We start from the raw sequence: 24,126 nt of genomic DNA on the forward strand, positions 1-24,126 counted from the left end.
GCTGAAGACTTTTTTCAGTTGAAAATACATATTTTCTGTCGTCGGACACATGTCGAAAGTGGGCGACATTATATCCGCTGCTGAGGTTGAGAACCAAAATCTCGCCCCTTGTGCGGCTGGCGTATCGTTTGTAGTCTTCTCCGAGTGAGCGCGTTTGGTCTAAGGGACTTGTAGTATTTTACGACTGCATTATGCAAAGTCCTCAATGTGCGGATCTTGGGAAACAACTACAAATCCCATGTCGTTTCCAGTCAGCTTTACAATGTTGATGTCAATATGGCTGCTGTCAGACAGACAAAGACAAGTCAGTCTCGCTTCTGACTGAAATCAAATCGGGGGGTGGAAGAAGGCCGAAAGGGATTAGAAAAAATCACTGTTGCATGTTAGTGTTGGCAAACAAAGGAGGGAATTTCTGCGCGATTATTGATTTATACTATTATTAAATGGTGTGGTGGACGGAGGCTCTGCCCAGGTTCACAGAAAGGTAACATTTCTGTAACTTAACTTTGTCATTTTGTGAATGGTCCAGGATGGTGTGTAGAGCTGGGTAGCCAGTTTGTATTATTCCTAATTTCATACGGAAGCAGGGGAAATCCAGTGTGCTAGCTAGGTAGCTTGTAGTGGCTGTCTTGCTAACGTTATCTGCATTGGGGGAAAACAAAAATGGACAGGCCTGGCTCAGTTCTGAGAATAAATTATGTTAGTTTAACGTTAGCTATCTTTGCGAGTTCCCTTGGCCTTGGATATCTGACGAGAACCAAAGTTGCCAGGCTGTTATAAATGCAGCATGACAGCAGTCATTCCTTTTTCTTAATAATCTTATGGGACTAGCCTAGCACAGTACTAGTCTAGCTCACTGGTTAACGCCCTAGTCCCATTTAGCTTGATTGGAAACGTTTTCGTGGCAAAATAATAGCTAAACGGTTACAATGAGCGTCCTTCGAACATACACATTGAAATAATCACTAAGTGGTTGGCTCGCTACTGTGCCACATTAAAGTGAAACTTAGCTCATATAAACGATACTTTAATTTGCCCACAGTGCTTTAGCAGGCAAACAAGCAAACTCGATTGAAAGTCTGTTATGGTGGTTTAGTTAGCAACCAACCTATGTCTTCCACCACGCCATGCTAATACTGTAGACTAAACACCACTAGACTACCTAAAATTTAGGGTAAATAGTCAAAAACTTCATTCGATTTTAATTTGTTGCACTGCGGCGTGCGAGCACTTTGTTGCTAGCTCGTTAATAACGTTAGCGACGTGAAGTCTTTTTGGGTGGAAGTTTGGGCGTTCCGTTGAATTACCGGTTTTTTTCTTTCTTGATTTTTTAAATTACGAAGAGAATCTTGCAAAAAATTTAATAAATTAAAATTATATATACGGCAGGTCTTTAAAACCATATTCGGTTAGTTTAGCGTTAGCTAGATCATTCACAATATTCATAACGTTACGCTTTGCATTAAAATATTTTCGTGAAGATGATTGTGTTAGTCTAATCAGGTTTCATTTATAACAGCAAAATTGTGACGAATGCGTTTTCCTATTTTTGTCTCAGTAGAAGCCACACACGGTTTAATCTGAAAATATCCATTATGAGAAATAGGCCTATATGTTTTCTTATATGCTTTAGCAAGATCATAAACCGGCTTCATTGCTGTAAAATGTTCTGTCTGGTTTTGAAATACCCAGTGCTTAAATCGTTTTTAAGATAGTGTTTAAAATGCTTAGTTCCTGCACTTGATACAGATGTAATAGCATCACCGATAGTTTCATCCGTATTCTTTAATCTCCAATTGATCCCCGTATATTTCTAATCTCATAAAAAACACGTTTTTCAACGTACAAAAATGGCAAGTTACTCACACAAACCAAACACTGTCTATAATTCATTCATTAAAACTGGCAACATCTAGGCCTGCCATTAAAAGTATTGATATCAAAATGACGCTAACTAAACAAACAAAATAGGCTATCTTGCCTCACCGAAATTAAAGAAGCTGTATTCTAAAGCAATGCTACCCAATGTTTTCACTTGGCCCTGTGTGTATAAGCATATAGTGCATGACCAGGCCAAACATATGTGTGGATGGGTTTGTAAGATTCAAGATTGATTGAATAGGCCTCAGTATGTCAAATTTGTATCGGTATGTATGCATTTAGCTGCCCATCAGCCTTTCTGTTGCGTGAATGATTGTATGTTTCTTGGTATAAATGTCTGTTCATAAATGTGAATGTTAGGCTACATGCTGTGAGGGAAATGTCCCCATGGCGATAATGAAGTATTGATTGTATGTATGTATGTATGTACGTACGTACAATATTTATTTTGCATGCTGTATTTATTGTAAGTAGCAAATATACAAGAACTTCCACATTTAGTGAAATGAACTTGACAATCAAGTATAAACATATGTTTTCTGGAGGAATATGCTTTCTGTGGGTGTTCACCAGCAGTTTTGTACATGAATTTAAATGTCTTGCATGAGGCAATTTGAGGTATTTGAGACTTTGATGTGACACCAAGTTTGAATGACATTGAAGATCGTAAGATTAAAAAACACAGGGCCAAGTGACTTGAAACAATTTAGAAAACATTGGGTGGCATTGCTTTGGATTACAGTTTCTTAATTTTGGTGAGGCAAGATAGTCTATGTACGAGCCTAAATTCAGTTTGTTGATAGACATAGTAAATGATCTGACTAATTAGCACAGAATAATTTAAGTTTGTATGTAAAACTACAGTAATTTACATGATTGGTTGATTCAGAAGATATTTTTGATTGAGTATTTACAGTATTTACATATTGATGTATTTACACAGTTCATATTTACAATGATGCAGTAAGTTAATTTGATTTATTGTGTTTAAAATGTGTGTGGATAATTTAAAATGCATAAAGGCTCATTTACAATTACTTTTGTAACATTTGCAACATTTGGAGATGGGATATTGTGACCGTTGCATCCAAGTAGCTATTTGCATATTTAATTGTTTTTGCCGCCTGTTGCGTGAAAAAAGTTTTGGGGCAGTAATTTCCGGTTAGTCAAACCCAATTGGAGAGCGGAACCACACAGTCTTTTGACCTCTCTCTTTCATTTTGATAATTAGCCTATCTCTTGTGAATTTAATTGGAATGTACAATCGATCTGTACATATGAAGAATCATTGTTTTGACAGTTTGTTTTATTAAACATTTTGAATTTTTGTACCGCATGGTCCTGTGGATTTATCGTTGTGGATTTAAACAAGGGGAATTGAGAGCGTCAACCTATGGCTTCACTGAATGGAAACCTACAGTCTATATTGTTTATAGTACAGTAACTTGGCATCATTTTGATATCAATACTTTTAATGGCTGGCCTAGACTTTGCCAGTTTGAATCAGTGAGTTATAGACAGTGCTTTGTGTGAGTAACTTGCCATTTTTGTACGTTGAAAACTTGTTTTTTATGAGAATTTCTTTTTGCAAAGTGTTTGTTGTAAGAAAGTGAGAATAGTAATGCATATAAATGTAGACGATGAGAAGTATGCGTACACATGCATGCATGCAAACACGCATACAGCGTAATGATTTAATAGTAATGATTTAATGGGGTGTTGCGGACAGTTCATACATAGTGGGCCTAATTGTTTGTATGTGGGTAGATCGAGAACAGGGCGAGGTAAAATGAATGTAGTAGCCCGACCGATGCCAGTTTTTTGGGTCCGATGCCGATCCCAATTTTGGAGAGCCCTAGCCTACCGATTACCGATGTTTTGACCGATATTTTGTCAAAATGTGCAATATTTTCAAATCAATTTGAAAAACTTATTTTATCAAAGTTTCTATATTTGCGAACATTTAACTTATAAGCAAACAATTAAATAAAAATAAACACACAAATAACTTTTTGTATATATATATATTAACACCATCTTAAAGTGGTGTGAATTCAAAATAACTCCACACGTTGCTTTTTACTCCTTTCTTTTCCAGCCATCTATAAAAAAAATTAACTGGAAAACTGATTTTTTTAAAATTTCCATGTATTTTTATGAATATTATTGTTGTTGTTGTTGTTATTAATTTGTTATTATTTCTTAGTATCTATTCTCAGTAAATGAATGATATTTTCTTATTTTATTCCTACTACATGATCTCAAAGAGTAAGACTTTATCTAGCGGAGCTAATGAGTGAATCAAGGGTAACGTTAGATGAAACTAAATTGACTGGACGAAATAAGTAACGTGAGGCTTGTCCATAAGAATTTGGTGGTGAAAAAAACTACAATGCGCTTTCGTGCAGGTTACCCACGCGTTGGCTGATTCACTTCTCCAACAGCAATCCTTCTCTCATGTTATCACGACAAAGCTAGATAACATGGCTTAAAATGATCCACGGTAGAAGTGTTTTTTCGGCGTTTTTACTGTCTGGTTAGCTTGCTACGATGACGCGTGACTAGATGACACACTCGCTTGCAATAACGTGTTGGCTATTGACACAGCATCATATAGTAGCTAATATCATTATCTCAGATAAAAAACAAAAGTGTGATGCATTCAATGACCATTTTATTTTGGCTGGTTATTTATTTGAGAATACAGCAATGTCCTCTGGAAATGTAGATCCTAGGTTGCTTATGTGCTCACTGCCACTTCATAAAGGCTTGTTAGCCAGCTAGCTTGCTAAAACCAAATATGTTAGCTAGCTCGCTCGCTTGATAATGAGGATTGATAAACATAGTGGTCGTATAAACGCATTTAATTAAAAACTTTCACTAAATATAGCCTACATACATTTATTGCGGCAATCGAATCTGTGCAGACAAGTCTTGCAGTGGAGAATAATGGATGAGGCACGAGTGACAAACGTCTTATTACAGAAGTAGCGCGTCAGCTGCTGCAGTTCACACTTGTATTAGAGCTCCCTCTACTGGATAATTCTAGTAAATAGCAATTACAACGTTCGAACAGACAAGTACAGATAAATAATCAATGTTTTTTTTGTTTTTTATACTTATTTAAAAATCGGGACACATCGGCTGCATAACTGCCGATCCCGATGTTGTCAAAAGTCAAATAATGGCCGATATATCGGACTAACCGATATATCGGTCAGGCTCTAGTAGTAATGTGGCGTTTGCTGATAAGAACGTTTTCTACAGCTGCCAATTGAATAAATGAAGTTAGTAGAAATGCCACAGTGGTCAGCTGGTGTAACTTTTTAAGAAAATCAATACATTTACCGTCAAGAAATGCATATGGCTGGCCGTGAATGTCTATTGGTAAACATATGCATTGAAGATTCTGATATTTGGATAAGTGCAAAAGCAATATACAATTATTAGTTAGCAATATAGGCTAAGTGTAAGAAAATGTTAGTTTAAGATATGAAAGGATCTGCCTGAGGGCAAGGCGGGATTCGATCCTCCAACCTTGCACTTCGCAGTCAATTACATTGGCAGTGCGCCTGTCAAGTAGCTGTCTAAAAGTGTGAATTTTTTTGATGAAATGCGTTCGTGGTTTTAGTGCAAAGCCCCTAGTGGCCGGCACGCCAGCATGCTGAGATTACTGAACTTTGACATTCGGTGCTACTACAACCAAAGTATGAGTTAAAAACAGAAACGCGTTGTTTTAGTTTCATTAGTAGACGATACACCACAACTATGCCAAATACGTTTGTTGCGAGTTTCGCAGCGCCACCATTGTCACTCTGGTCATTCATTTTACACACACCCCCTCCCTGCTGTCTCACCTACTACACCCCCCACCCATGACACAATGGACAATATTGTCTATCTGGGCATTCATAAAGATATTCTTTCACCACTCAAAAATCGTATTCCGTCATAGCAACAAGATAAACCCGACAATAGCTCGAAGATATGCCAATACAGCAGTGAAAACACTGCTCACTGAATAACAAAGTAAATGAGACAGTTTTAAAAAATGGTACCATGACATTCTAAAATCAATATCTGGGACTAAATATTGAATAAATATACAACCTTACCATTGGTTTTACGTGTAGAGATGTCCCTTTTGAGACTGAGTGGTCATATATTGTCTTGGACAATCCGTTTGTGAAATATACGCACATTTGTGATGCTTGGGTATCTTCCAAAATAGCTGTGCGTAACACTACACGTGTTGTTTATGGCGTTGTCACCCTTTTTAGTACAGTCTGGCTTGACCGACAGTTCATTTATTCAGTAGGTGAGAGTATAAGCTTTCTAATGATGTATAACATGTCTAATTTCGCTTTTGGAATAGCGTTTTATAGGTCAGCGTAACTGAAAAATTTCTTATCGCATTCACTTACACATTCACTCTGTGGTAGCAGTAAAAGACGCTGCATCTAACGAAATGTGTTCAAGGATATTTCGTAATTTCTTGGAAAATATTATTATTATTGAGGACTTCTGAACATAGCTAAGCCATATGTTTGCTGATAGACCTAGCTGACATCGTTTTCTGGAGCAAAACAGAAGCGAATAGAACAATATCATTGATACTGTCTCTGTCTCCATCTACTGAACATAGAGGAGATTTCATCATTGCTATGTAAGTATTACCGCTCATAATATTTAGGTTATATACGTTATTTTTGAAGTTGAGTATCTTTAAATAGGTTAGTGGTGTTATATAATGTGAATATTTCACACTGTAATGTAAGCGTTAGATGGAAGTGTAATAGTTTTTGTGAAGCATGCAACAGTGATGACGTCAGAGCTGGAACATTGCCAAAACATGGTGGACGGTTGAAAATAGTTTTCATGTTGTCTCATCCCCATACAAGAAAACATACGAGAGGACAGAGTATAGAAATACACACGAGTTAATTATTACACATTTAGGTACTGTACCGCATTGTGACAATATTTTTGCATTATTTTTAAAATCTGATAGCAATGTTTCATCTTAAACCCTCATAAGGGGCTCATTTATATGCTTTATAATGGACAAAAAGCATTTTATTCAATTTTGGAGAGATTTTGTATATGTTTCTGGACACCTAGCTATTTTAGACCACTGTACTGACTGAAAGCTTGTAATTCCCATTTGAAAATTATGCAACAGTTGATTTGTAGTGAAATACGTGAATATGTTGTGATTTACAGCAATGCACAATTGCATTTGTAGCACTTTATTTCTTCCAAAATTATGAGTATAAAGCTAGTATTGGAAATGGTACAAATGTCCTGCTTCATTTAAGCCATTTTTCAAGTCTCTGTGGTGTTCACATCTGGAGTTATAAAGCTTTAAATAGGGTACCCCCTAAATGGGCAAGGATTGGCCAGATTTGACATGTGCGCTAAGGGGTTAAAGAAGAAGACAGGTCAGTAAGCACAGCTGAGCTCCGATTGTATTTATATGGGCTGGCAATATTGTAGGCGGTTAACTGAACATGTAGATGATATGTTATTATGCAGTCTATACGTTCGGTGAACGGCAGGTAGATGTGGTACTAAAGCAATAGTTGAGAAATAATAGACAATTATCAGTGAGAAAATAAGCATGTATCAAAAATAAAAAAAATCAAATTTTATTTATATAGCGTATTTTACAACAGTTGTCACAATACGCTTTACAGACAACCCTAGCCTAAACCCCCACAGGAGCAAGCCTAAGGCAATAGTGGCAAGGAAATACTCCCTGTGGCAGATGGGGAGAAACCTTGGAAGGAACCAGGCTCAAGGGGGAAACCCATCCTCCTCTGGTCGGCTCCCGGTGCCGACTGGTGACCAGCATGTCAGCCAGTTTATGCACAAGATATGATATGTGATGTGGCTCAGATGATGGGTGGGGCCGGGTGGCGGTGATGGGGAACAGCAGGTGGCGGCAGATGTGGGCAGGGTGGAGGCAATGACGAAGGAGGGACTGGACCGCAGAGGTGGGGGAGACCAGACGACTCTCGAAGCACTCTCGAGGGTTGGGGCAAGAGCCCCGCCGGCAGCGTGGGGAAGAGGGTGGAAACGGCAATTAGGGAATTTGCAATATAGCAGACAGTGAGTAAAGTGCCAGTGGTATGTATTAGGGGGACCCCGCCAGGAGTAGAATATGGCTGCATATCTACGAGGACAGGGATGGAGAGCCCATGCAGTCATGAGGGGTAGACAACCATACCCGCCTATCAAGAGCCAGCCCATGTAAAGTCGGGTCACAGCTGATTGACAGGTGACAGTAAGGAAAGGATTGCCACCTACAAAGCTCTATGACTACAGGCTTCTCGCACCCTGTCTCCAGACTACAACTGATTGTAAGCCTGAGCATAGAGGTGCGATTTTAATATAGATTTAGATTTAAATATTGAGACTGATATTGTATAGACGCTTTCAACGGTAACAACATAAACAAACGTTAGTGCGCATGTGCGTTGTTCTGGCCCTAACTTAACTTCCGGCAGACTTCTGCAAACAATCAATAACAGAGTCCCTATAGACTATTTCTGATAACAAGCAAAATAAATAACAAGTAAATTAGCTAGCTAGTTAAAACTATGTCTAGCCAGTATTATTTGGGGTTACGAGTCGAAGAAAAGAACCATTACTTGGCCAAACTCAAATGCGATTGTTACACTACAACAAGTGACAGAAACAGATAACTGTTGACAGTATTGCACCTTGCTGAGCATCATACATTCCTTGCATAATCCATAACTGTTCTGGGTTACATGCACATTCCTGTGTAAAAAGTGCACTCTTTCTGTGATATTGCTTAAAAATGATGATTAGAGACACAAACTGGGGCTAGTGGCCAGCATGTGTAGCCAATGCAATTACTGTAGGTTATTTATTTGTATAGAATGCATTGATGGAAAAACATTGTGGCTCTTAATAGTTTGCATCATCTTGCTTGGTTACCACAACAAAAAATGATCAGGCAATGTAACGCTGTCAAGTCACTGGAAACAGGTATCATAACGTTAGTTTAAAATATAGCTAAAGCATATCAACTACTAGCATTGATCTAACGTTACTGTGCATAATTTATAAAATGTTAGCTACGTTTAGCTAGCTAGCTACAATCAATTTAGTTAGCTAATTCATAACTATTGCAGGCTTCTTACTTCTTACCTGTACCTAGTTATGTAGGGAAAAATGTCCTTGTTAACCTCCTGTGGTTATTTTTTCAGTACTTTTGCGATTTTTTTTTTTGTGCCAGCAAATATATCAGAGGCGGTCCAGCGCTAGCTTTTGGTTGCTAAGGGGACGTGTAACGACCACCCCATATAAATGAATGGAACTTGACATAAATTTGATAGTATCCTGTCATGCGTATTGGAGGTTAATATGAGAGAGGGTCTCTATCAGCAAGTCTAGGAATCCGTACATATTCACTGTTGTAACCCAAGTCGCAGGACGCAAAATAGCCGTTAGGAAAGCAGTTTGAAATTATGAAGCAACGTCTGCGCCATTGACTTTAATGGGTCGCGATGAGATAATTACGAGCGTGTTGCTTGTCTTAAGTTGATATAGTAAATAAGGCTGTATTAGTATTACTAAATGTGTATGTATGAAGTTGATTTTTTAAAAATACTGTTTATTATGTGTATTTTTACAGGACTTAGATTTTAATAGGTAACAATGTCCAGTTATTTCTCAAAAATACGAAGTAACAACGGGCAAGCACCAGCTATAATAATCGCAGGGATTCAAGCAATAAGTTTCACAATTCTCTAGTGGGGTTAAATTATGTATTTTTACAAATTTTCGAAATGTAGTTTGTTCCTGAGGTCAGGTTGCACCCCACAGCACAACAACCTGAGCCCAACATCAGTCTGCTCATCAGTTTAACTTTCACTCCGTTTGTATTGTATTGTGTCATATTAGCCAGCAAACACAAACCCAATAATTAACAAACACAGAGCGGAAGTTAACTTAGGGCCAAGCGCATAACCTTGGCAACGCGCGTGCGTCCGATGAAAGCGTCGATAAGAAATTTGCTTCAGGTGGGATTTGGACCTGTGACTCAATGATCTGTTGCCCGTGACGTTACAACTGAGCCACAAACTGACTAGCTGTAGAGACTCGCAATTTTCTTGGGTAAAAAGATATATTTTGCGTGTGTATGTGACATTTTGATTGGCTGGTGTTGGGGAAGAATTAGCTGGTGTACGTAAAATGACCAATGCGGAGGCATATTCTTTGTGGGCTAGGAGCATTTCTGGCAAGAAAAAGGAGGAGGAGAAAATGCGAAATCCCCTTAGTTTGGGGCTTTATTATGTGGACATGTGAAGTTGTTTATGAATTCTGTCTGTTGCAATGGGGTCAGAATGTACAGAATGTACTTTCCTCGCTGCAAATTTACATCTCTGCAGCAAGTCATTTTATCACGAGAAAGTACTGTAGGCATTTGTTAGGGAAATTATTCAAATATTTGACCTTGTGGCCTGTTTAAATTAATTTAATTATACTTCCCTGTGTAATGCTGTTCTCTACTTTATGGCTTATCCAAAGAACAAAGTATTTGTTTGTATTGATAGCAGTAAAACCCTTAAAGCCCAAAGGCTGTGAAATTAGACGCTGGTGTCTAACCATTACATTGTCATAAATAATTGCTTTAATTGGTCATTGATTCAAGGTGCTGTGCTATAACCCATATACTGTTGTAAAACTTAGACTCTTAGCACTTTGATGCAAAAAACCCAAGCGGAATCGATGTAGGTCCCCCTCGTGTCGCCAAAACAGCTCTGACCCGTTGAGAGTTTTTAAAATCACGTGGAAATAATTCACCCTCTAACAGTATCTTAGTTTTTTTATAGCCCTGTAGCAACTAATAGTGTAATAAACTACCAATAGTGTAATAACTCCCAATAATGTAATCCATTAAAAAAATTTTATGGAATAAAAACCAATAATGTAATATGTAGTAGTAGTAGTAGTAGTAGTGTACTTTATTGATCCCGGGGGGGAATTTGCACTGTTGCAGCATCAAAGACAACAAAGTAACACAATCAGATACAAATTTACAGTAGATACAATATATCAGATACAAATATACAGTAGATACAAATATATACAGAAATCCAAATATACCAGAGGACACCTTCAGAGGTGGAGTCCATGCCTCAACGGGTCAGAGCTGTTTTGGCAGCACGAGGGGGACCTACACAATATTAGTTAGGTGGTTTTAATGTTGTGGCTGATCGGTGTACATTTGGCTGTATTAAATTTCATTAGCCAAGTTTCCGTCCACTTCTGGATTTTATTTAAATATTTTTGGATTACTTTAGTAGCTTCCAAACTATTAGCTGGGCCACCCAGTTTTGTATCATCGGCAAATTTGACTAATGTACTTTCTATGTCCCTGTCAAGATCATTGATATAAATGAGGAAGAACAGTGGTCCTAGTACTGATCCTTGTGGGACTCCACTTCTAACTGTTCCCTGCTCAGATAATATCCCTCCTACTACTACTCTTTGTGTTCTACCCTTTAGTCATGTGGTACCTTATCAAATGCTTTTTGGAAATCTAAGTAGATAATATAATACGCCTTGTTACAATCAAAAGATTTGGTAGCTTCTTCAAAGAATACCAGAAGGTTTGAGACATGACCTTTCCTTATGAAAACCCTGCTGGCTATTTCTTGTGATGTTGCTATTTTCAAGAAATACCTGCCAGTGGTTTAAAAATGATCTCTGCTAACTCTTACTCTTGATCTATGTACTCTTGGGTATATGCCATCAGGACCTGCTGCCTTGTTTGTCTTTAGTTTATGTAATTCATCCATTACTTCTTTATCCTCTATTTCAATATCTGATAAGACATTCAGAGTACTGAATATGCCTTCCAGTCTATCGGTAACCTTTTCTCTAGTAAAACTCTCGACAAAATAACTCAAGCATACGCTGGCCCAGTGCAGCAGTACCCCTCCAGTTTAGGTGCAGCCCGTCACGCTTGTACAGGTCACCTCTGTCCCTGAAGTAGTCCCAGTGGCCCATAAACCTGTACCCATCTTTCCTACACCAGATTGTAGCCATGTGTTAAACCTCCAAATAAAATTTTGCTTTCATCTACTTGCACATGGTACTGGTAGTATTCCAGAAAAAACTACCGTGGAGGTTCTGCTCCCAGTCTTTTCTCCTAGCTCCACAAATTTGTCCTGCAGAACCTCAAACCTACCGTTACCTATGTCATTGGTTCCTACATGAACCATGACTACTGGATCCCTCCTCGCTTTGGCCAGGAGCTTGTCCGCACGCTCCAGGAGGTCTCCTACCTGGGCACAAGGCAGGCAACATACCGTACGAGACTCCTTTTCATGCAAACAGACTATGCTGTCTACCCCTCTAATAATTGAATCCCCCACTATCACTAACTCTCTTTTCTGAGAGGATGTGGCCACCTTGATACCCACTTGAAAGCACAATACAACCCTGTAACAAACATTTTCAAACACCGCTCACTCCTTCCACCACAAACAGGAAGTGCGTGTCAGACACAAGCAATCGAGCCGGAGGGCAGCAATCTCAGGCAAGCTTGAGAACGTGTCCCTTCTAATACAGTGGTTCTCAACCTTTTTGGGCAACTGTACCCCTTGGAAAAACAATTCCCACCCGAAGTACCCCCTTATCCAACCGGACAAAAAAGGGAAATATTTCTATTAAAAGTCTTTTCCATGACAAATAAGAGCATTAATTAAACCAGTTTACACACATTGTCAGCATAAATATTGACCAAATGTTAGCTCATTCTGCTCAATAATAACTGTTATACTACTTATAATTCAGTGAGAAACTTGGGCCTGTCTTCCACTGATGAGCTGTGTTATCCGGGGGGGAGTGTGGCCACAGCAGTGATCAAACTTTTCCCCAAGAAGAGTTTGTTCCTTTGTTTTGTCTTAATCGGAGTCATTGCTGAGAATGACACTTCACCGACATCAGTAGATCCAAAAGGTAGTAAATGATCCAAAGCACGTTTTCCCAAGTCTGGGTACTCCTTTTGAAGTAAGCACCAAAACTGTGAGAGAGTTATGCTTTCAAACCTCATCTGCAGGCCACGGTCTGAGGAAATGTCCAAAAGCTTTTCCTGAATGTTTGCAGGCAGTTTATCTCTGCTGGCCTCTGGCAAGAGGAAAGGGTTTCTCACCCAGTCCAGTCCAGCAGATCTCTCCTCAATGTCTGGGAAATGTGACTGGAACTCATGCACAATCTTATCCAAATGTCCCTCTAGAATTGGCTTGATATGAACTCTCTCATTGTCCTCAGTGCTAAGGTAAGCATGAAGCTGAGGAAAGCAACTGAAATCCCCACCTGTACATGCCTCCTGTCCAGGCTGTCCTGGAGGCCATGAGAAAAATATTATATAGGATATATATAGGATACTTATCACTAGGGCTGCCCCCTAATAGTTGACCAAACCGTTAGTCGATGAGAAGAGTCTTAGTCGACCAAGTTTTCATTGGTCGGTTGGTCGCAGGAAATTCTTTTTTTTTTAAAAACCTCAAACTCCATTCGGGACCTGCGCCTTGTCGTTAAAAAATTGTTAGACTATGTCAAGCAGGAAATCATCCAAAGTGTGGGATCATTTCGAGCGTGTAAAGGACGACCCCAAGCAGGTGACATGCAAACTCTGCATGCAAAGATGTGTTTGTAACATAGGTGTTTTTACTCTCTGTCTCGTTGCTTTAGTTCAGTCCCTGGAGTCCGGTTTGCTGGCGGACGTCCACTTGCCATGTACCCTACAAAGCATGCGTGCGCTTAACGTGGTAGAATGAATTGAAAACGCTGTAATCTTCTGCACGGCTGTCTATTCCACAAATGACACAGAAGTTAGGGCTACGGCCATGTACTCTGACTCGATAGCCATGAAACTAATCATACACTGCCAACTCATTGCTGCCGTTAAATGTGTTGATGTTACATTTTTGTTTGTATTCTGACCTCAGAAAAAATGGAAAGTTTTCATTCCATGTTGAGGCTACTTTTCCGTAGCCCTGGGGCGACATAGCTCAGGAGGTAAGACCGATTGTCTGGCAGTCGGAGGGTTGCTGGTTCAAACCCCGCCCTGGGCATGTCGAAGTGTCCTTGAGCAAGACACCTAACCCCTAACCCCTAACTGCTCTGGCGAATGAGAGGCATCAATTGTAAAGCGCTTTGGATAAAAGCGCTATATAAATGCAGTCCATTTACCATTTACCATTTATTTTTCCACTGATATTTCTCTTTTAAGTGTTTCAGTTTGCTGTGTATTTAGGGGTTCAATCAGCGAAGCTGCTGGAACCCTATTGTATCTGTTAGGATTATTATTAGGGGTCCAAGCAGCGAAGCTGGTGGAACCCTATTGTATTTGTTAGGATTATTAGGGGTTCAAGCAGCGAAGCTGGTGGAACCCTATTGTATCTGTTAGGATTATTATTATTATTATTATTATTATTATTATTATTATTATTATTATTATTCGTTCTTATTTTTCTCCGCTAAAATGTCTGAGGCTCAGCAACCATAAGTTGTAGACCAAACAAATTTGGTAGGTGGGTTCCTATGGCCCCCCACTACTCAGTCACTACAAATCACCTATGTCGGCCAGATGGTGGCGCTATAATAAAGGGTAATACTTTAAAAGGCCATAACTCCCACACCGTAAGTCAGATCAACACAAAACTTCATCGACCGATGCGTCTGAATGTGCTCTACAACTTTGCTATTGGGACCACCTATGTCCGCCATAGTGTTTGCCCGCCTTTTGGACTTTTATATTAGTTGGGGTGTGGAAGAGCTGTAGCTCCAAATCTAAAGTGTTACGACATCTAGTAAACTTCTTTACAAGCGACATCCATGGCGACGCAAGTAATCCGACACCGTAGGGTCTAGTTTTTATCAGTGAGGGTAGGGTCTGAACGTCGGGGAAGCAATGGAAGACAGTGCCAGCCAGAGTGCATGCTAGGCTACCAAAAGTTTGTTAGTAAAAGCTTTTTGAGAGGATGAATAATTACTTTTCTTGAGCATGGATCCATTTGAAGACAGTATCGCGTGAGTTCGTTTAGTCTTTGAATCTGTCATTATGCTGAGAAATAGCTTAAACATTTTATTGATAGTATTTGAGTTTCTGTGCAAATGCGCGAAAACATGCTGGTATAATAAAACAATAGGCCTATTTCACAAGATGGCGACGAAAACCGGATGTAGGGATACTTTGTTCCCGGTTACCGTTGCTATGGACACAAGTCCATTTCTGACAGCGAAAAATTGAGCCTAAACAGTGACGTGTGTTCTCACAGTCTCTAATAGCTCTGTCAAAGTTCACTGTCCGATGTTATCCGCATTGTCGAAGCATTGCCAGTGAACGTTAAGCGGTCTAAACTAGACAAGGGCTATAAAAGTTTAGAGAAGTTTATATTCGGTTATGAAGGTAAGTATAACGTTAGCTCTGGTTCGCCAGAGTTAGCCGATTAAAGAGATATTTCACTTCGACATAACAAATTATTTTCTGGAGGCGACTCCATTGTGTTTTTGTAGCGTGAAGCAACATTTGCTGTCCGGTTAACAGCATCTCTGTTCCTCTCGGTTGTCCCGAAAATGAATGAATAGGGAGCCTGACAACTTTGAGGAAAAGCGATTCTGTTAACGTTGACGGTCAGCAGGGGAGGCAGAGCTATGTAAGTACAATGTGTTAGGCTCCACAAAATTACTTGTTATACCGAAGTGAAATATCTCTGAACTAAGTTTTGTACTACCGTTACTATTTTGTGACATGTTGTTTGTGCTGTAGTTGTTCTAATAAAGATTTATATTGCTTGTCAGATTGCCTGTGTAATGGTGTTCAGTTCACTACCGAGCTGTTTGTTTTCATCGCTGATGAAAACTACCCACACATTTTAAAATCAGCTGATATATCTTAAGTAGGCTTGTCGCGATGTCCGTCAATACATTTTGTAATTACAATTAACAACTAAAATAAACGTGCATCTGCAGTTTCAACATTGAATATCCAAATATGTGCTTGCTAACAAGCTAGCTGGCTAAAACGTAATTTGCTAATCATAACATAAAATATAGCTAGCTAACTGATTTTATGACATTCTTGAGTAACAAATACCACATGACTGAAAATGTGTTCGTTCTCAATGAACGATAAAAAACAAAGGAGTTGGTAGTGGACTCAGACTTTTGGACCCAAATGTATGTGAGGAGAAAAGTTTAATATTGAGTGTAATCTTATTGATTCACAAAGCAGTAGCTAACTAGCTAGCTATCGTAATGAGTTAGTTTATGTTAGTTTGCAACAGTCATGCTACCTAGCAAGTTTTCTTCTCATTTTGGAGCACATCTGTGGGAAAGCTGTGAAAGGACAAAAATTCTTCTTCGAATTGGTACACAGGGGAACGCAACAAAACTGGTTGCTCTTCGTCGCTGCCATTGTTTTGGTGGCTGTTAAGATAACCGGAAATGAGAGACCCCTACATCCGGTTTTCATACCCGGAAATGTGAAATAGGCCTATGACGGTAATAGATATGTAGTCCGCTTCGTTCCATTGCTACCATAACATAACACACTATATTGTGTCTACAGCTGCAGTTTCTCTCTGCAATTACTAACATTGAATATAAACAAAAGACGCAATTTATGCTGTACTCTGCCAATGTCTAAATAAATAATACGGTACTCTGAGCGTAGGAAGCAGGTAGCATGGATGGCGAGTTGATATTTTTTGCTACTAAAAGTTTGTTAGTAAAAGCCTTGAGAGGATGAGTCATTACTTTTCTTTGGCATGGATCCATTTGAAGACAATAACGGGATAGTTTCTTTAGTCTTTAAATCCGTCATTATGCTGAGAGAAATCGTATTCTCAATTTAATCTCTACATTGACTGTAAGCTTAGGGTTGTAACTAGGTAGCTGTTTCGTGGGTGACTTAGTTAATGCACTCGTCTTAACTATTGCTTGTATTTTTGCATAGACTGCGTTGTTGCTGTTCTTGTTTGTGTTAGTGTTAATCAGTTTAACCTACAGGGTCCAAGTTGAACTATGCAGTTGTTCCCTGCACTTGGAACGGTACTTCTCTCTAGGGTTTTCAACACACTTGTTCCTGGTTATGGTTATACACTTTGTTGTACGTCGCTCTGGATAAGAGCGTCTGCCAAATGCCTGTAATGTAATGCAATATTCCGTAGCAACAAGATAAACCCGACAATAGCCCTAAAATATGCCAATACAGCAGTGAAAACGCTGCTCACTGAATAACGAAATAAACGAGACATTTAAAAAAGAAAATTATACCATGTAATTCTACAGTCAATATCTGGGACTAAACATTGAATAAATATACAATCTTACCATTGGTTTTACGCGTAGATGTCCCTTTTGTGAATGAGTGGTCATATATTGTCTTGGACAATCAGTTTGTGAAATATATGCGCATTTGTGATGCCTGGGTCGGCTATCTTCAAAAATAGTTGTGCGTAATACCACACCTGTTGCTTACGGCGTTGTCGCCCTTTTTAGTACAATTTGGCTTGATTGACAGTTCATTTATTCAGTAGTTGAGAGTATAAGCTTTCTAACAATGTATAACATGTCTGATTTTGCTTTTGGAATAGCGTTTTATAGGTCAGCGTAACCGAAAATTTTATCATCTGCCAATGTCTAAATAAATAAAACGGTAGGCTGCTCTGCACGTAGCACGCAGGTCGCGAGTTGATATTTCGTCTTTTGTTTCGTTTTTTCTCAATGTCGTATTTCTTATTTGAAATGAGCATTTATGTGTTATTATTCTGTCTCTGAGGCGCTCTGAAATGTGCATTCTCTGCTAAGCTGAGCAATGGATTGGAATAGGTATGTGTCTGACGTAATGTTGCATGGTATACCGAAACTTAAGCACTTTTTCAGTACTTAAAAAAAGAAACGGTTTGGTATTAGAATATTCCGACATTCGGTAGTTTTGTGTCAAATGTAAAAGCCAGGGAAATTGTCTCCCGCATTACTGATGAGAGGATGAAAAGTGTAATTTGTCAGAATCTTCGCTAGAAGGCAGTAGCAACTAAGGTTGCCAAGTGAGGTGACCTGCGCTTGTGCATTCCCTTCCCTCATACAGCGCAAGCTTTGACTCAGTTCACTTCAGTAGCAATAGGTGTTCCAATTTGGAAATATTTTATTATAGATAGATGCTGTATTGTTATTAAAATATGCTGTTTTTTAATCTATTTAAAGGTGAAAGACCTATTTTAAAGATTATTTAGTTTACAACTGTTTAATTTTTGAAATATATTTAACATATTTTTCTATTGTTCAGTGTTGTAACACTATAGGCCTATGCATATTAATATGTTGATGAGGCTTCAACTTAAAGGTTGTTAATGAACCAGGTTGTTAATAAACCATGAATTCGAAAATGAGGTCAACCCTTGTGGACATTACGTTTCTCATCTATTAAGGTAATTTCAGTATCGTTAGGTACCGAGTATCGAATTAGCATCGTTTAAGTTTCAAGTATCATTTCAGTATTGAGTATCGTAATACTAAACCTGGTATCAGTATCAAAGTCAAAATTTTGGTATCATGACAACACTAGTGTGACGCCTTTTTTAGTTGCGGCGCAGAAACACTGCAGCTGTGCATACACGCCGGACCATCTAAGTGTTACAACATGCCATCTAAGTGTTACGACATAGTAAAGGCCTTTACAGGAAGCGGTCAGGACATATCATGGCGACGTAACTAAGTCATCCGACAGCGTCTCTTAGCACAAAATTGGCCGTAAGTCATCAAAATTTTATACGATCATCATGATATTCAGTAGATATGTTGGGTGAAGGCATATGATCATGAGGACAAAGCCATTTAAAAATCGCTCCATAGGGGGCGCGATGGTGCCAATGCTTGCCCCCCACTACTCAGACACTACAAATCACCTTTGTTGGTCAGATGGTGGCGCTATAACAAAGGGTCATGTTTAAAAGGTCATAACTCCCACACCATAAGTCAGGTCAACACAAAACTTCATTGACCGATGCATCGGAATGTGCTCTACAACTTTACAACATATTGTTTCCCCGCCATTTTGACTTTTATTAGGTGGGGTGTGGAAGAGCTGTAGCTCCACATCTAAAGTGTTACGACATCTAGTAAAGTTCTTTACGGCAAGCGGCTAGAAGACTTCCATGGTGATAGTTTTTATCAGTGAGGGGAGGGTCTGAACTTCATAATGGACAATATTATCTATCTGGGCATTCATAAAAAATATTCTTTCACCACTCAAAACATCGTATTCCGTCATAGCAACAAGATAAACCGATCAATAGCCCTAATATATGCCAATACGGCAGTGAAAACGCTGCTCACTGAGTAACGAAATAAACGAGACAACGTTTTTAAAAATGATACCATGTCATTCTACAGTCAATATCTGGGACTAGGTATTGAATAAATACACAACCTTAACGTTGGTTTTACGCGTGTAGTTGTCCCTTTTGAGGCTGAGTGGTCATATATTGTCTTGAACAATCCATTTGTGAAATATACGCGCATCTGTGATGCCTGGGTACCTTCAAGAATAGCTGTGCGTAATACCACACCTGTTGTCTACGGCGTTGTCGCCCTTTTTAGTACAGCCTGGCTTGATTGACAATTCATTTATTCAGTAGGTGAGAGTATAAGCTTTCTAACGATGTAGCTATAGCATAACGGAAAGTGTTCTTATCATCGCATTCACTTCCGCATCTGGGGTAGCATTAAAAGACGCTGCACCTAACGAAACGTTGTCAATGATTTTCATAATTTCTTGGAGAATACTGTTATTATTGAGGACTTTGGGGCATAAATAAGCCATATCTTTGCTGATAGACCTATCTGACATCGTTTTCTGGAACAAAACAGAAGCAGATAGGACTTTGTCATTGATTTACTGTCTCTGTCTCTATACTACTGAACACAGATAAAATGTCATATTGCTATGTAAGTATTACTGCTCAAAATATTTTGGTTATATACGTTATTTTTGAAATGGAGTTTCTTTAAATAGGTTAGTGGTATTATATAATGTGGATATTTCACACTGTAATGTAAGCGTTAGTAGTGTAATAGTTTTTGTGAAGCATGCAACAGTGATGACGTGAGAGTTGGAACATTGCCAAAATGTGGTGGACAGTTGCAAATTTTCATGTCTTCCTATCCCCATACAAGAAAACATACGAGAGTACAGAGTATAGAAATACATACAAGACTTAATTATTACACATTTAGGTACTGTACCACAATATTTTTGCATTATTTTTTAATCTGATTGCAATGTTCCATCTTAAACCTTCACAAGGGGCTCATTTATATGCTTTATAATGGACAAAATGCATTTTATTCAGTTTTGGAGAGATTTTGGATATGTTTTTGGACCCCTAGATATTTTATACCACTGTACTGACGGAAAGCTTGTAATTCCCACTTGGTCCCACTTAAAAATGATGCAACAGTGAGTTTCTTGAGTCAAAACAGTTGATTTGTAGTGAAATGTGAATATGTTGTGATTTTCAGCAATGCATAATTTAGACATTTTGGATAGATTTGGAGACACTGGGTACACTGCTTAGTTTTTGCTTCATAAATCTATAGTGGTTCTACATATCCACCCTTAGATTTTTTGAACTTGTGGTCAAGAAGTTTTTGATCCAGCACATGTATAGTTTAACCTGCTGTGTATATGCAATCTCTCAGTATTTCATTGCAAACTAAAAAAGTGCAAATTCATTTTTGATTTTTTGTCGAGACAATTGCATTTGTGGCCATTTGTTTCCTCCAAAATTATGAATATAAACTAATCTGCATTAGTTTTGTAAATTGTACAAATGTCTTGCTTCATTTAAGCCATTTTTCATGTCTCTGTGGTGTTCACGTCTGGAGTTACAAAGCTTTAAATAGGGTACCCCCTAAATGGGCAAGGATTGGCAAGATTTGGCATGTGCGCTAAGGGGTTAAAAAGAAACGAAAAAATTTTTTCGTAGTTTTTAACGCTGTTTTTTATTTATCATTTGTTTTATAAGTTATTGTGTTGGTGTTACAAGTTCATAAGTTATGTGATGTTATACTGTTGAAATAAATTAACAAAATGTTCAGTCTCCTTTCCGGTTGTTCCGACACATTGAGAATCATTTCTGGTTTTGCCGTTAGCATTGTCGTTAACAGGCGGCTCGCTTCGTGCGTGCGCTTGTAAAATTTATATTTTAAAGGCTCATTATTACGGTTTTGTATTTCTCTGTAATGTAGCACAGTGTTAACAATGTTACTTATAACATTCTTTCTCAGCCCTGGAACTCAAACCATTTTCTGATGCCCCAAAAAATATACATTTAAATAATTAAATTAATGTCATAAACGTTTGAGGACTAGTCAAATAATGGCTTGTACTAACGACTACTAGTCGACTAGGAAAATCTTTGGTCAAGGGCAGCCCTACGTATCACAATATCTTATAGGCCTTGTAAGAAACCATTCCATTATATTCTGTTCATCACAATTTACGTACAGGTCATCACAGCAGCTCTGTCAGTACCCAGACTAAACAGCTTCTGGGTTGAAATGTTCTTCACTGTCAGAACATTTTTTATGGCAGACACGAATGTCTCCCAGCCTTCCCATTTGGCACAGACACAAGATCAAGGAAGATGCTCCACAGCTGACTTTTCTGGTCCAAGTATCTGGAAAAATGCTCTAAGATTTAAGAAAGTGTTATGCAATATCAATACTTGTGATGGATATTGTTTTCCTAGTGTTATTATCATTGTCATCCAAGTTTAATAATACCTGACATGCAGGTCCAGTTGCCTCGAGCCCAATGGCCACACCTTGACGTTCTTAAGTAAAGGATCCTCCACCACCTTGGCTATAATCGCTAGCATGTCATCAATTGTGTAATGAGACTTGTAATTTCTGTTCTTATCAATCTTCAAGGGAATCAGAGAAAATATAAAAATATGTTAATTTATGGTAATATTTCTAAGCAATACTGTTAACATTAAAAATTGCACAATTGTATATTGCTACCCATTTACCTTGAGCTTCTCAAAGTAGTTGCACCCAAGCAACAGTAGTGGGTAGTTAGTGTGGTGGGCCTGTTTACGTTTTGTAATGCGATACAGGCATTTAAGCCCACCAACAACCGCTTTGTGCTCCAGCACAATTACTCGGTCGAATGCAACCAACAGAGAGGAACCTATCTTTTTTTTATTTTTTATTTTTTGAACGATCCACTGGAATTTGTTTTATTTGCAAGACTGTACACATTTAGTAAAAGAATCCAAGGATTTTGCCTCCTGTCTGTTTCCGTCTGGCTTCTTCATGGTCCATGATGCCAGCTCAGGTGGTCAACACAATGTACCCGAACTGTTGAGAAGGCAAGAGGTTGTTCTGCCACTTCTCCAAATCCTTAAGCTGCAGGTTGAATCGGGGGCTGATGACACCACACTTTGTTCAGCCTGCCTGTGAGATTAACAACTTTTTTCCAGCTCTGTGATCATCGATAATCTCTAACTCGCCAATGTAGCCGTGCTTCATCATGACGGTAAGGAAGCGTACAATGATTGTAGAGCACGGCCGGATCAGCACCTGACGTTTCCCATGTTTCTCTGCATTGTTGATGCTTTTGAGCTTATCGGCGAGAACGTTCATGCAAACCATGATGCCAGTTCTGCAATATGGCGGAAAGAGCGAGAAGAACCTATCTGATGTAAATGTTGTTAGCAGATCTAATATCAGATCTAATATCACTAATATCAAAAAAAAAAAAAACATACATTAATTTATGACTATTTACCTTTTGCCACCATGGCTTGAGCTTTTACACTCTGCTGGTAATGCTTGGTTGCCAAATGTCTGTTGATGAAATAAATATATCTGGTAACCATTCTCAATGAATGGTTGATTTGCCACTCACCTTTTAGCAGCCTGATTTTGTTGCCAATAGAGCTGACAGAACATTCCTAACTGGAAGAGAAAAAGTGTCATTAACAGTTATATTTAAGAGTTCTATCTTTCTGTAGTGAAAAAAAAAACAAAACAAGAAACTGCCTCTAAATAATAAGAGAGGGTAAAATGTATTTATATTTGAAAGGAGAGGAACGACTTGAATCTGGGGATTTCAAGCCACTTGGGGTCCCATCCTGACGTCTGGTGTTTGTCAGGCCTCTCTGCTTGCTCTTCTGTTGTTTCTCTCTCCTGTTCCCTTCCTTCTTCTCTTTCAGCTCATGCTCTCCTCTCAACACCCTCTCTTTCCTCTGCTCTCTCATTTATCCCTCCACTCGGCCTGAGTCACAGTACTCTTCTCTCCTCCTATCTCAGTCCCTGCCTCAGACTAAAAAAATGCATGCATAAATAACAGGAAGTTCATGGTTAAAGAGAAAATGATTAATTTTAAACCATGGAAGCACTTTTTGCATGAAAAGGATGTGGCAGGATGAACCATGAAACTTAAGACAATCTAATACAATGCGATACACAACAACTAAGAAAGAAAAGTGATTAATCAGACCACTCATAGGGTCCACCTTTAACTAGCTAAATTGAGTAAAATACTAAGTAGCTTCTACAAAGTGTGGGTTGATTAACTTTTGCATATATTTGCAGTCAAATGAGTAGCCTTGTAGAATAAATGCAAAAATATCCTTTTTTTGTTTCCAAAAGAGAATTGGACATCAGAGCCCTGCTAGCAGCAGAACCCTAGCTTGAAAGCCTAGCTAGGGAGCAGAATATTCCAGGCAAGCAGAGAGAGATGGTAACCAGTGCAGAGAATGTCAGGGCACTGAACTGACAATGTATCAACCTCGACTTGCAGTAGCTACTCTTGCTCATGAGCCCGTTGCACAATGATACAGCCTCCTGTGCATTGCAGTTAATAACCACACATTCCGTCAAGTTTTCATTTCAAAATCATTACGTTCTATTGTAACTAAAATAAGGAGTTGTAGCCTATGTGATAATCAAAAGTGAAATACATTTTTTTAAAATGGTTTAATCGTGTGCACGGGGAGAAGAGATTAGCAATTCAATTTTCTTTGTCCCTTAGGTTTTGGAAAGAATATATATAAATATGTTTAATGAAATTGTTGTCTGGTTAGCTACTGTTGCTACTTACCCAGCAGTACATGAACAGTTCTGCCTATTGACAGTGCTGCTGAGGCTTCTCTCGTGTACACTGGGAACGATAACATTTTGCGC

General features: G+C 38.7%; 1 protein-coding gene and 1 pseudogene across 2 annotated transcripts in view; one reads left to right on the top strand and one right to left on the bottom strand.

Annotated features, from left to right (window-relative positions):
- The first annotated feature begins 249 nt into the window (after nucleotides 1-249).
- The window catches only part of hmbox1b (homeobox containing 1 b), a 194,803-nt gene continuing 170,926 nt past the window's right edge, over nucleotides 250-24,126 (top strand). For both annotated transcript variants that reach the window (XM_035421490.1, XM_035421491.1), the window contains exon 1: nucleotides 250-484. The gene's annotated coding sequence lies outside the window, so the exon portion shown is untranslated. The remainder of the gene's footprint in view (nucleotides 485-24,126) is intronic.
- Nucleotides 22,162-22,590, bottom strand: LOC118229503 (annotated as a pseudogene).

This window comes from Anguilla anguilla, chromosome 6 (genome assembly GCF_013347855.1).
Source record: "Anguilla anguilla isolate fAngAng1 chromosome 6, fAngAng1.pri, whole genome shotgun sequence".
Taxonomy (NCBI): Eukaryota; Metazoa; Chordata; class Actinopteri; order Anguilliformes; family Anguillidae; genus Anguilla; species Anguilla anguilla.